The sequence below is a fragment of the Cryptomeria japonica genome, unplaced genomic scaffold, assembly GCF_030272615.1.
Source record: "Cryptomeria japonica unplaced genomic scaffold, Sugi_1.0 HiC_scaffold_51, whole genome shotgun sequence".
Classification (NCBI taxonomy): domain Eukaryota; kingdom Viridiplantae; phylum Streptophyta; class Pinopsida; order Cupressales; family Cupressaceae; genus Cryptomeria; species Cryptomeria japonica.
Genome location: NW_026728873.1, coordinates 545,001 through 557,287, shown reverse-complemented (window position 1 = coordinate 557,287; position 12,287 = coordinate 545,001). Strand labels below are relative to the sequence as shown.

The window sequence follows — 12,287 nt, the reverse complement described above, 5'->3', positions numbered from 1 at the left end:
TTGCATCCCGAAACTTGTGTTTTGGTGCTTGATCCCTATTTTGGGTGCCCACCTTGCACCAAGTGCGCACCCGGGGCAAACCGAGCGCCTTGGTGCACCGGGGCAAGATCGAGCGTGCACCCGAGGCGCCCCGAACATGCACCAAGGTGCACTCGGCCCACATGTGAGCGCAGGTCGTTGCGCCCGAGGTGGTGTGTGGGCACCGCGTTGCAGACGGGACACTGCACGCACACGACGCCCCCTCCAGGTGCACGCACGTAGGCCGGGCCGGGTGCACACCCGACGCCCTAGCAAGGTGCGCGCACCCGGGCAGGGCTCACACTTGGCGAACGGGGCGCACTTCGCGAGGGAGGGTGTGCACCTCGACGGGGGTGGGTGGCCGGGGTGGATTCGCACGTGGGTCGCGGTTTGCTAAGTACACACTGCGACAAGCTCATAACGGGTGCGATCATACCAGCGTTAGTGCACCGGATCCCATCAGAACTCCGCAGTTAAGCGCGCTTGGGCCGGAGTAGTACTGGGATGGGTGACCTCCCGGGAAGTCCCGGTGTTGCACCCTTTTTTAGTTTTTCGCCGGGCGTCGCAATGCTATTTGAATAAACCTTTTGCCCGTTTGCGTTCTCGTCGGGGCCGGGCCGGGCCGGGGTGCGCTGCCCGCACTACCGCGCGCGCGGGGGCGACACCGAGCGCGCACCCGAGGCGCCCCGAGCACACAGGCCACGGTGCAACCCGGGCGTTGTGCGCGCACCCCGGTGCGCCCGAGGTGCTGCGCGCGCACCCAGGTGAAATCGGTGTGCACCTCGGCCAGTGCGCGCTCGGTCGAGTCGCGCACGTTGGCCAAGGTGCACGGTGATGTTTCTTACTCTAAGGTTCCGCACCAGACGCCCGGGACAGGTGAGCGAAGCTGGGCGGGGCCGGGTGCGCGGCCGGGGCAGGTGCACGCAGCTGGAGAGAGCTTTGGAGCACACTTCGGAGCGCACCAATGATGCGCTCCATTCAAAAGTTTCCTGAAAAGGCAAAAAAAGTTGAGATTATAGAATTTCCCACTTGAGAGATTGTAAAAAAAAAAAATTTAAAATGAAGGAAACGCGGGTGCCAAGGTGTGCGCACCAAGGCGCCCACCCCGGCGAAGGTGCACGCAAGGTGCGCACCCGAGGCAAACCGGACAATTAACCCAACTTTCGACTTCGCGCGCACCTTGGAGCGCACTTCGGAGCGCTCCTTGGTGCGCACCAATCTTGGGCACCTCGGAGTGCACCATGGCGCCCACCAAGGTGCGCACCCGGGGCAAACCGAGCTCCGACTTCGTGCGCACCTTGGAGCGCACGAAAGGTGCGCACCATGGCGCCCACCAAGGTGCGCAGCCCAGCCAAGGCGTGCGCATCAAGGTGCGCACCCTGGCGAAGGTGCGCACCCAGGGCAAACCGAGCTCCGACTTCGTGCGCACCTTGGAGCGCACAAAAGGTGCGCAACCCAGCCAAGGTGTGCGCACCCCGGTCAAACCGAGCTCCGAATCGTGCGCACCAGAGGTGCACGCCATCGTGCGCACCTTGGAGCACACTTCGGAGCCCTCCTTGGTGCGCGCCGATGTTGCGCACCTCGGAGCGCACCCGGGGAAAACAATGCAATTAACCCGACTTTCGACTTCGTGGGCACCTCGGAGCACACCGAGGTGCGCACCTTTGATGCGCTGCCTTCACCAATTTCCAGAAAAGGCAAGAAAACATTGAGAAGGTGTGCGCACCGAGGTGCCCACCCTGGCGAAGGTGCACGCGAGGTGCGCACCCGGGGCAAACCGGGCTCCGACTTCGTGCACGCCGCACCTTGGAGCACACTTCGGAGCGCTCCTTGGTGCGCACCAGGGCGCGCAACCCAGCCGAGGTGCCCACCCCGGCGAAGGTGCACGCGAGGTGCGCACCCGGGGCAAACCGGGCTCCGACTTCGTGCACGCCATGGTGCCCACCGCGGCGAAGGTGCACGCGAGGTGCGCACCCGGGGCAAACCGGGCTCCGACTTCGTGCACGCCGCACCTTGGAGCACACTTCGGAGCGCTCCTTGGTGCGCACCATGGTGCCCACCAGGGCGCGCAACCCCGCCGAAGGTGCACGCGAGGTGCGCACCCGGGGCAAACCGGGCTCCGACTTCGTGCACGCCGCACCTTGGAGCACACTTCGGAGCGCTCCTTGGTGCGCACCATGGTGCCCACCAGGGCGCGCAACCCCGCCGAAGGTGCACGCGAGGTGCGCACCCGGGGCAAACCGGGCTCCGACTTCGTGCACGCCATGGTGCGCACCGCGGCGAAGGTGCGCACCCGGGGCAAACCGGGCTCCGACTTCGTGCACGCCGCACCTTGGAGCACACTTCGGAGCGCTCCTTGGTGCGCACCAGGGCGCGCAACCCAGCCGAGGTGCCCACCCCGGCGAAGGTGCACGCGAGGTGCGTACCCGGGGCAAACCGGGCTCCGACTTCGTGCACGCCGCACCTTGGAGCACACTTCGGAGCGCTCCTTGGTGCGCACCATGGTGCCCACCAGGCCGCGCAACCCAGCCAAGGTGTGCGCACCAAGGTGCACGCGAGGTGCGCACCCGGGGCAAACCGGGGTCCGACTTCGTGCACGCCGCACCTTGGAGCACACATCGGGGCGCTCCCGGGTTCGCACCGGCGTTGCGCACCGTGGTGGGCACCTCGGAGCACACCAAGGTGGGCAGCGAGGTGCGCACCTTTGATGCGATGCCTTCACTAATTTCCATAAAAGGCAAAAAAAAAACGAGATTTTAAAATTTCCGTTTTGAAAGATAGTGAGAAAAAGGGAATGCTGGTGCCATCTTGAGCCCGCCCTGGTGCGCAGCCCAGCCAAGGTGTGCGCACCAAGGTGCCCACCCTGGCGAAGGTGCGCGCCCGGGCAATTAACCCAACTTCCAACTTCGCGCGCGCCAGGGTGGGAGCGCACCCAACAACCGGGCCTGGGAAGAGCCAATGCGAGAAACCCCACCAAACGCTCTGACAAAAAAAGAGGGGGCGCTCCAGTAACCCCGCTTCGGAGCGCACCCTGGGCAAACCCAGCCAAGGTGCCCACCCCGGCCAAGGTGCAGGCGAGGTGCGCACCCGGGGCAAACCGGGCTCCGACAACGTGCACGCCGCACCTTGGAGCACACTTCGTAGCGCTCCCGGGTGCGCACCTCAGAGCACACCAAGGTGGGCAGCGAGGTGCGCACCTTTGATGCGCTGCCTTCACTAATTTCCAGAAAAGGCAAAAAAAAAAGGAGATTTTAAAATTTCCGTTTTGAAAGATAGTGAAAAAAACGGAACGCGCGTGCCATCTTGAGCCCGCCCTGGTGCGCAGCCCAGGTAAGGTGCCCACCCTGGCAAAGGTGCGCACCCGGGCAATTAACCCTACTTCCGACTTCGTGCGCGCCAGGGTGGCAACCGGGCCTCGGAAGAGCCAATGCGAGAAACCCCACCAAACGCTCCGACAAAAAAAGAGGCGGCGCTCCAATAACCCCGCTTCGGAGCGCAGCCGGGGCAAACCCAGCCAAGGTGCCCACCCCGACGAAGGTGCACGCGAGGTGCGCACCCGGGGCAAACCGGGCTCCGACAACGTGCACGCAGCACCTTGGAGCACACTTCGAAGCACTCCCGGGTGCCCACCGGCGTTGCGCACCGTGGTGGGCAGCGAGGTGCGCACCTTTGATGCGCTGCCTTCACTAATTTCCAGAAAAAGGCAAAAAAAAATGAGATTTTAAAATTTCCGTTTTGAAAGATAGTGAAAAAAAAGGAACGCGGGTGCCATCTTGAGCCCGCCCTGGTGCGCAGCCCAGGCAAGGCATGCGCACCAAGGTGCCCACCCGAGGTGCACACCCGGGGCAAACCGGGCTCCGACTTCGTGCAGGCCGCACCTTGGAGCACACTTCGGAGCGCTCCTTGGTGCGCACCATGGTGCCCACCAGGGCGCGCAACCCAGCCAAGGTCTGCACACCAAGGTGCCCACCCCGGCGAAGGTGCACGCGAGGTGCGCACCCGGGGCAAACCGGGCTCCGACTTCGTGCACGCCATGGTGCCCACCGCGGCGAAGGTGCACGCGAGGTGCGCACCCGGGGCAAACCGGGCTCCGACTTCGTGCACGCCGCACCTTGGAGCACACTTCGGAGCGCTCCTTGGTGCGCACCATGGTGCCCACCAGGGCGCGCAACCCAGCCAAGGTGTGCGCACCAAGGTGCACGCGAGGTGCGCACCCGGGGCAAACCGGGGTCCGACTTCGTGCACGCCGCACCTTGGAGCACACATCGGAGCGCTCCCAGGTTCGCACCAGCGTTGCGCACCTTTGATGCGCTGCCTTCACTAATTTCCAGAAAAGGCAAAAAAAAACGATATTTTAAAATTTCCGTTCTGAAAGATAGTGAAAAAAACGGAACGCGGGTGCCATCTTGAGCCCTTCCTGGTGCGCAGCCCAGGCAAGTTGTGCGCACCAAGGTGCCCACCCTGGCGGAGGTGCGCGCCCGGGGCAAACCGGGCTCCGACTTCGTGCACTGCATGGTGCCCACCAAGGCGCGCAACCCAGCCAAGGTGCACGCGAGGTGCACACCCGGGGCAAACCGGGCTCCGACTTCGTGCACGCCGCACCTTGGAGCACACTTCAGAGCGCTCCTTGGTGCGCACCAGGGCGCGCAACCCAGCCGAGGTGCCCACCCCGGCGAAGGTGCACGCGAGGTGCGCACCCGGGGCAAACCGGGCTCCGACTTCGTGCACGCCATGGTGCCCACCGCGGCGAAGGTGCGCACCCGGGGCAAACCGGGCTCCGACTTCGTGCACGCCGCACCTTGGAGCACACTTCGGAGCGCTCCTTGGTGCGCACCATGGTGCCCACCAGGCCGCGCAACCCAGCCAAGGTGTGCGCACCAAGGTGCACGCGAGGTGCGCACCCGGGGCAAACCGGGGTCCGACTTCGTGCACGCCGCACCTTGGAGCACACATCGGGGCGCTCCCGGGTTCGCACCGGCGTTGCGCACCGTGGTGGGCACCTCGGAGCACACCAAGGTGGGCAGCGAGGTGCGCACCTTTGATGCGATGCCTTCACTAATTTCCATAAAAGGCAAAAAAAAAACGAGATTTTAAAATTTCCGTTTTGAAAGATAGTGAGAAAAAGGGAATGCTGGTGCCATCTTGAGCCCGCCCTGGTGCGCAGCCCAGCCAAGGTTTGCGCACCAAGGTGCCCACCCTGGCGAAGGTGCGCGCCCGGGCAATTAACCCAACTTCCAACTTCGCGCGCGCCAGGGTGGGAGCGCACCCAACAACCGGGCCTGGGAAGAGCCAATGCGAGAAACCCCACCAAACTCTCTGACAAAAAAAGAGGGGGCGCTCCAGTAACCCCGCTTCGGAGCGCACCCTGGGCAAACCCAGCCAAGGTGCCCACCCCGGCCAAGGTGCAGGCGAGGTGCGCACCCGGGGCAAACCGGGCTCCGACAACGTGCACGCCGCACCTTGGAGCACACTTCGTAGCGCTCCCGGGTGCGCACCTCAGAGCACACCAAGGTGGGCAGCGAGGTGCGCACCTTTGATGCGCTGCCTTCACTAATTTCCAGAAAAGGCAAAAAAAAAAGGAGATTTTAAAATTTCCGTTTTGAAAGATAGTGAAAAAAACGGAACGCGCGTGCCATCTTGAGCCCGCCCTGGTGCGCAGCCCAGGTAAGGTGCCACCCTGGCAAAGGTGCGCACCCGGGCAATTAACCCTACTTCCGACTTCGTGCGCGCCAGGGTGGCAACCGGGCCTCGGAAGAGCCAATGCGAGAAACCCCACCAAACGCTCCGACAAAAAAAGAGGCGGCGCTCCAATAACCCCGCTTCGGAGCGCAGCCGGGGCAAACCAAGCCAAGGTGCCCACCCCGACGAAGGTGCACGCGAGGTGCGCACCCGGGGCAAACCGGGCTCCGACAACGTGCACGCAACACCTTGGAGCACACTTCGAAGCACTCCCGGGTGCCCACCGGCGTTGCGCACCGTGGTGGGCAGCGAGGTGCGCACCTTTGATGCGCTGCCTTCACTAATTTCCAGAAAAAGGCAAAAAAAAATGAGATTTTAAAATTTCCGTTTTGAAAGATAGTGAAAAAAAAGGAACGCGGGTGCCATCTTGAGCCCGCCCTGGTGCGCAGCCCAGGCAAGGCATGCGCACCAAGGTGCCCACCCGAGGTGCACACCCGGGGCAAACCGGGCTCCGACTTCGTGCAGGCCGCACCTTGGAGCACACTTCGGAGCGCTCCTTGGTGCGCACCATGGTGCCCACCAGGGCGCACCCGGGGCAAACCGGGCTCCGACTTTGTGCACGCCGCACCTTGGAGCACACATCGGAGCGCTCCCAGGTTCGCACCAGCGTTGCGCACCTTTGATGCGCTGCCTTCACTAATTTCCAGAAAAGGCAAAAAAAAACGATATTTTAAAATTTCCGTTCTGAAAGATAGTGAAAAAAACGGAACGCGGGTGCCATCTTGAGCCCTTCCTGGTGCGCAGCCCAGGCAAGTTGTGCGCACCAAGGTGCCCACCCTGGCGGAGGTGCGCGCCCGGGGCAAACCGGGCTCCGACTTCGTGCACTGCATGGTGCCCACCAAGGCGCGCAACCCAGCCAAGGTGCCCACCGCAGCGAAGGTGCACGCGAGGTGCGCACCCGAGGTGCACACCCGGGGCAAACCGGGCTCCGACTTCGTGCACGCCGCACCTTGGAGCACACTTCAGAGCGCTCCTTGGTACGCACCAGGGCGCGCAACCCAGCCAAGGTGCTCACCCCGGCGAAGGTGCACGCGAGGTGCGCACCCGGGGCAAACCGGGCTCGGACTTCGTGCACGCCGCACCTTGGAGCACACATCGGAGCGCTCCCGGGTTCGCACCAGCATTGCGCACCTTTGATGCGCTGCCTTCACTAATTTCCAGAAAAGGCAAAAAAAAGAAAAAAATGAGATTTTAAAATTTCCGTTTTGAAAGATAGTGAAAAAAACGGAACGCGGGTGCCATCTTGAGCCCGCCCTGGTGTGCAGCCCAGGCAAGTTGTGCGCACCAAGGCACCCACCCTGGCCAAGGTGGGTCACGGGGTGGGTCCTAGGGTGGGTAACGGGGTGGGTACTAAGGTGCGTGCCAAGGTGGGTCATAGGGTGGGTGCCAAGGTGGGCACCAGGGTGGGTGTGCACCAACCCTAGCCAGGGTAGGTCACGGGGTGGTTGTCGGGGTGGGCGTCAAGGAGCCAAGATGGGTGGCAAGTAGCCAAGTTGCGTGCCAAGGTGGGTGTCGGGGTGGGTGCCAAGGATCCAAGGTGGGTGCCAAGGAACCAAGGTGGGTGTCTGGGTGGGTGCCGAGGTGGGAGCCAGGGTGGGTCCCAAGGTGAGTGCAAAGGTGGGTGCCAGGGTCAAGGTGAGTGCCAATGTGGGTTCCAAGGTGCCAGGGTCAGGGTGAGTGCCAATGTGGGTTCAAAGGTGCTAAGTTGGGTGCGAGGTTGGGTGCGAGGGTGGGTGGGTGCCAAGGTGTGCTAGGTGGAAGCCCGGGTGGGTCGGCATCCCATGGGTGTCGAGTTGGGTGCCTGATGGGTGCTTCTTGTCAAGTTTTAGTCGTCGGGACTCATTTCGAGCCTTAGAGGTCGTTTCTTGTCCGGTTGCCCTGTCTTCGACCTGGGAACCCAATTTTGGTCCTCGGGTCCCATTTTTTTTTGTCTCGCATCCCACTTTTGGCCTGTGGCCTTTTCGGGGTCGATTCTCGTTTTGGGCATCAGAGCATGTTTCTTCTCCTAAAACCCAATATTTGTTTATTAAGTCTCGGAACACATTTTTGTTCTCGTGGACCCATCATGGGTCTTGGAACGCATTTGTGGTCCTTGGGTCCCATTTTGCATCCCGAAACTTGTGTTTTGGTGCTTGATCCCTATTTTGGGTGCCCACCTTGCACCAAGTGCGCACCCGGGGCAAACCGAGCGCCTTGGTGCACCGGGGCAAGATCGAGCGTGCACCCGAGGCGCCCCGAACATGCACCAAGGTGCACTCGGCCCACATGTGAGCGCAGGTCGTTGCGCCCGAGGTGGTGTGTGGGCACCGCGTTGCAGACGGGACACTGCACGCACACGACGCCCCCTCCAGGTGCACGCACGTAGGCCGGGCCGGGTGCACACCCGACGCCCTAGCAAGGTGCGCGCACCCGGGCAGGGCTCACACTTGGCGAACGGGGCGCACTTCGCGAGGGAGGGTGTGCACCTCGACGGGGGTGGGTGGCCGGGGTGGATTCGCACGTGGGTCGCGGTTTGCTAAGTACACACTGCGACAAGCTCATAACGGGTGCGATCATACCAGCGTTAGTGCACCGGATCCCATCAGAACTCCGCAGTTAAGCGCGCTTGGGCCGGAGTAGTACTGGGATGGGTGACCTCCCGGGAAGTCCCGGTGTTGCACCCTTTTTTAGTTTTTCGCCGGGCGTCGCAATGCTATTTGAATAAACCTTTTGCCCGTTTGCGTTCTCGTCGGGGCCGGGCCGGGCCGGGGTGCGCTGCCCGCACTACCGCGCGCGCGGGGGCGACACCGAGCGCGCACCCGAGGCGCCCCGAGCACACAGGCCACGGTGCAACCCGGGCGTTGTGCGCGCACCCCGGTGCGCCCGAGGTGCTGCGCGCGCACCCAGGTGAAATCGGTGTGCACCTCGGCCAGTGCGCGCTCGGTCGAGTCGCGCACGTTGGCCAAGGTGCACGGTGATGTTTCTTACTCTAAGGTTCCGCACCAGACGCCCGGGACAGGTGAGCGAAGCTGGGCGGGGCCGGGTGCGCGGCCGGGGCAGGTGCACGCAGCTGGAGAGAGCTTTGGAGCACACTTCGGAGCGCACCAATGATGCGCTCCATTCAAAAGTTTCCTGAAAAGGCAAAAAAAGTTGAGATTATAGAATTTCCCACTTGAGAGATTGTAAAAAAAAAAAATTTAAAATGAAGGAAACGCGGGTGCCAAGGTGTGCGCAGCCCAGCCAAGGTGTGCGCACCAAGGCGCCCACCCTGGCGAAGGTGCACGCAAGGTGCGCACCCGAGGCAAACCGGACAATTAACCCAACTTTCGACTTCGCGCGCACCTTGGAGCGCACTTCGGAGCGCTCCTTGGTGCGCACCAATCTTGGGCACCTCGGAGTGCACCATGGCGCCCACCAAGGTGCGCACCCGGGGCAAACCGAGCTCCGACTTCGTGCGCACCTTGGAGCGCACGAAAGGTGCGCACCATGGCGCCCACCAAGGTGCGCAGCCCAGCCAAGGCGTGCGCATCAAGGTGCGCACCCTGGCGAAGGTGCGCACCCGGGGCAAACCGAGCTCCGACTTCGTGCGCACCTTGGAGCGCACAAAAGGTGCGCAACCCAGCCAAGGTGTGCGCACCCCGGTCAAACCGAGCTCCGAATCGTGCGCACCAGAGGTGCACGCCATCGTGCGCACCTTGGAGCACACTTCGGAGCCCTCCTTGGTGCGCGCCGATGTTGCGCACCTCGGAGCGCACCCGGGGAAAACAATGCAATTAACCCGACTTTCGACTTCGTGGGCACCTCGGAGCGCTCTCGGGTTCGCACCTCGGAGCACACCGAGGTGCGCACCTTTGATGCGCTGCCTTCACCAATTTCCAGAAAAGGCAAGAAAACATTGAGAAGGTGTGCGCACCGAGGTGCCCACCCTGGCGAAGGTGCACGCGAGGTGCGCACCCGGGGCAAACCGGGCTCCGACTTCGTGCACGCCGCACCTTGGAGCACACTTCGGAGCGCTCCTTGGTGCGCACCAGGGCGCGCAACCCAGCCGAGGTGCCCACCCCGGCGAAGGTGCACGCGAGGTGCGCACCCGGGGCAAACCGGGCTCCGACTTCGTGCACGCCATGGTGCCCACCGCGGCGAAGGTGCACGCGAGGTGCGCACCCGGGGCAAACCGGGCTCCGACTTCGTGCACGCCGCACCTTGGAGCACACTTCGGAGCGCTCCTTGGTGCGCACCATGGTGCCCACCAGGGCGCGCAACCCCGCCGAAGGTGCACGCGAGGTGCGCACCCGGGGCAAACCGGGCTCCGACTTCGTGCACGCCGCACCTTGGAGCACACTTCGGAGCGCTCCTTGGTGCGCACCATGGTGCCCACCAGGGCGCGCAACCCCGCCGAAGGTGCACGCGAGGTGCGCACCCGGGGCAAACCGGGCTCCGACTTCGTGCACGCCATGGTGCGCACCGCGGCGAAGGTGCGCACCCGGGGCAAACCGGGCTCCGACTTCGTGCACACCGCACCTTGGAGCACACTTCGGAGCGCTCCTTGGTGCGCACCAGGGCGCGCAACCCAGCCGAGGTGCCCACCCCGGCGAAGGTGCACGCGAGGTGCGTACCCGGGGCAAACCGGGCTCCGACTTCGTGCACGCCGCACCTTGGAGCACACTTCGGAGCGCTCCTTGGTGCGCACCATGGTGCCCACCAGGCCGCGCAACCCAGCCAAGGTGTGCGCACCAAGGTGCACGCGAGGTGCGCACCCGGGGCAAACCGGGGTCCGACTTCGTGCACGCCGCACCTTGGAGCACACATCGGGGCGCTCCCGGGTTCGCACCGGCGTTGCGCACCGTGGTGGGCACCTCGGAGCACACCAAGGTGGGCAGCGAGGTGCGCACCTTTGATGCGATGCCTTCACTAATTTCCATAAAAGGCAAAAAAAAAACGAGATTTTAAAATTTCCGTTTTGAAAGATAGTGAGAAAAAGGGAATGCTGGTGCCATCTTGAGCCCGCCCTGGTGCGCAGCCCAGCCAAGGTGTGCGCACCAAGGTGCCCACCCTGGCGAAGGTGCGCGCCCGGGCAATTAACCCAACTTCCAACTTCGCGCGCGCCAGGGTGGGAGCGCACCCAACAACCGGGCCTGGGAAGAGCCAATGCGAGAAACCCCACCAAACGCTCTGACAAAAAAAGAGGGGGCGCTCCAGTAACCCCGCTTCGGAGCGCACCCTGGGCAAACCCAGCCAAGGTGCCCACCCCGGCCAAGGTGCAGGCGAGGTGCGCACCCGGGGCAAACCGGGCTCCGACAACGTGCACGCCGCACCTTGGAGCACACTTCGTAGCGCTCCCGGGTGCGCACCTCAGAGCACACCAAGGTGGGCAGCGAGGTGCGCACCTTTGATGCGCTGCCTTCACTAATTTCCAGAAAAGGCAAAAAAAAAAGGAGATTTTAAAATTTCCGTTTTGAAAGATAGTGAAAAAAACGGAACGCGCGTGCCATCTTGAGCCCGCCCTGGTGCGCAGCCCAGGTAAGGTGCCCACCCTGGCAAAGGTGCGCACCCGGGCAATTAACCCTACTTCCGACTTCGTGCGCGCCAGGGTGGCAACCGGGCCTCGGAAGAGCCAATGCGAGAAACCCCACCAAACGCTCCGACAAAAAAAGAGGCGGCGCTCCAATAACCCCGCTTCGGAGCGCAGCCGGGGCAAACCCAGCCAAGGTGCCCACCCCGACGAAGGTGCACGCGAGGTGCGCACCCGGGGCAAACCGGGCTCCGACAACGTGCACGCAGCACCTTGGAGCACACTTCGAAGCACTCCCGGGTGCCCACCGGCGTTGCGCACCGTGGTGGGCAGCGAGGTGCGCACCTTTGATGCGCTGCCTTCACTAATTTCCAGAAAAAGGCAAAAAAAAATGAGATTTTAAAATTTCCGTTTTGAAAGATAGTGAAAAAAAAGGAACGCGGGTGCCATCTTGAGCCCGCCCTGGTGCGCAGCCCAGGCAAGGCATGCGCACCAAGGTGCCCACCCGAGGTGCACACCCGGGGCAAACCGGGCTCCGACTTCGTGCAGGCCGCACCTTGGAGCACACTTCGGAGCGCTCCTTGGTGCGCACCATGGTGCCCACCAGGGCGCGCAACCCAGCCAAGGTCTGCACACCAAGGTGCCCACCCCGGCGAAGGTGCACGCGAGGTGCGCACCCGGGGCAAACCGGGCTCCGACTTCGTGCACGCCATGGTGCCCACCGCGGCGAAGGTGCACGCGAGGTGCGCACCCGGGGCAAACCGGGCTCCGACTTCGTGCACGCCGCACCTTGGAGCACACTTCGGAGCGCTCCTTGGTGCCCACCAGGGCGCGCAACCCAGCCAAGGTGTGCGCACCAAGGTGCACGCGAGGTGCGCACCCGGGGCAAACCGGGGTCCGACTTCGTGCACGCCGCACCTTGGAGCACACATCGGAGCGCTCCCAGGTTCGCACCAGCGTTGCGCACCTTTGATGCGCTGCCTTCACTAATTTCCAGAAAAGGCAAAAAAAAACGAGATTTTAAAATTTCCGTTCTGAAAGA

At 63.3% G+C, this 12,287-nt stretch overlaps 2 non-coding genes across 2 annotated transcripts; both read left to right on the top strand.

The window, feature by feature from the left end:
* Positions 1-440: 440 nt before the first annotated feature.
* On the top strand, positions 441-559 carry LOC131862780 (5S ribosomal RNA). Its single transcript, XR_009361717.1, has one exon. It is a non-coding gene; the product is annotated as a 5S ribosomal RNA (ribosomal RNA).
* Positions 560-8,301: 7,742 nt separating this feature from the next.
* LOC131862779 (5S ribosomal RNA) lies at positions 8,302-8,420 on the top strand. The gene has a single exon (XR_009361716.1). It is a non-coding gene; the product is annotated as a 5S ribosomal RNA (ribosomal RNA).
* The last annotated feature ends 3,867 nt before the right edge of the window (positions 8,421-12,287 follow it).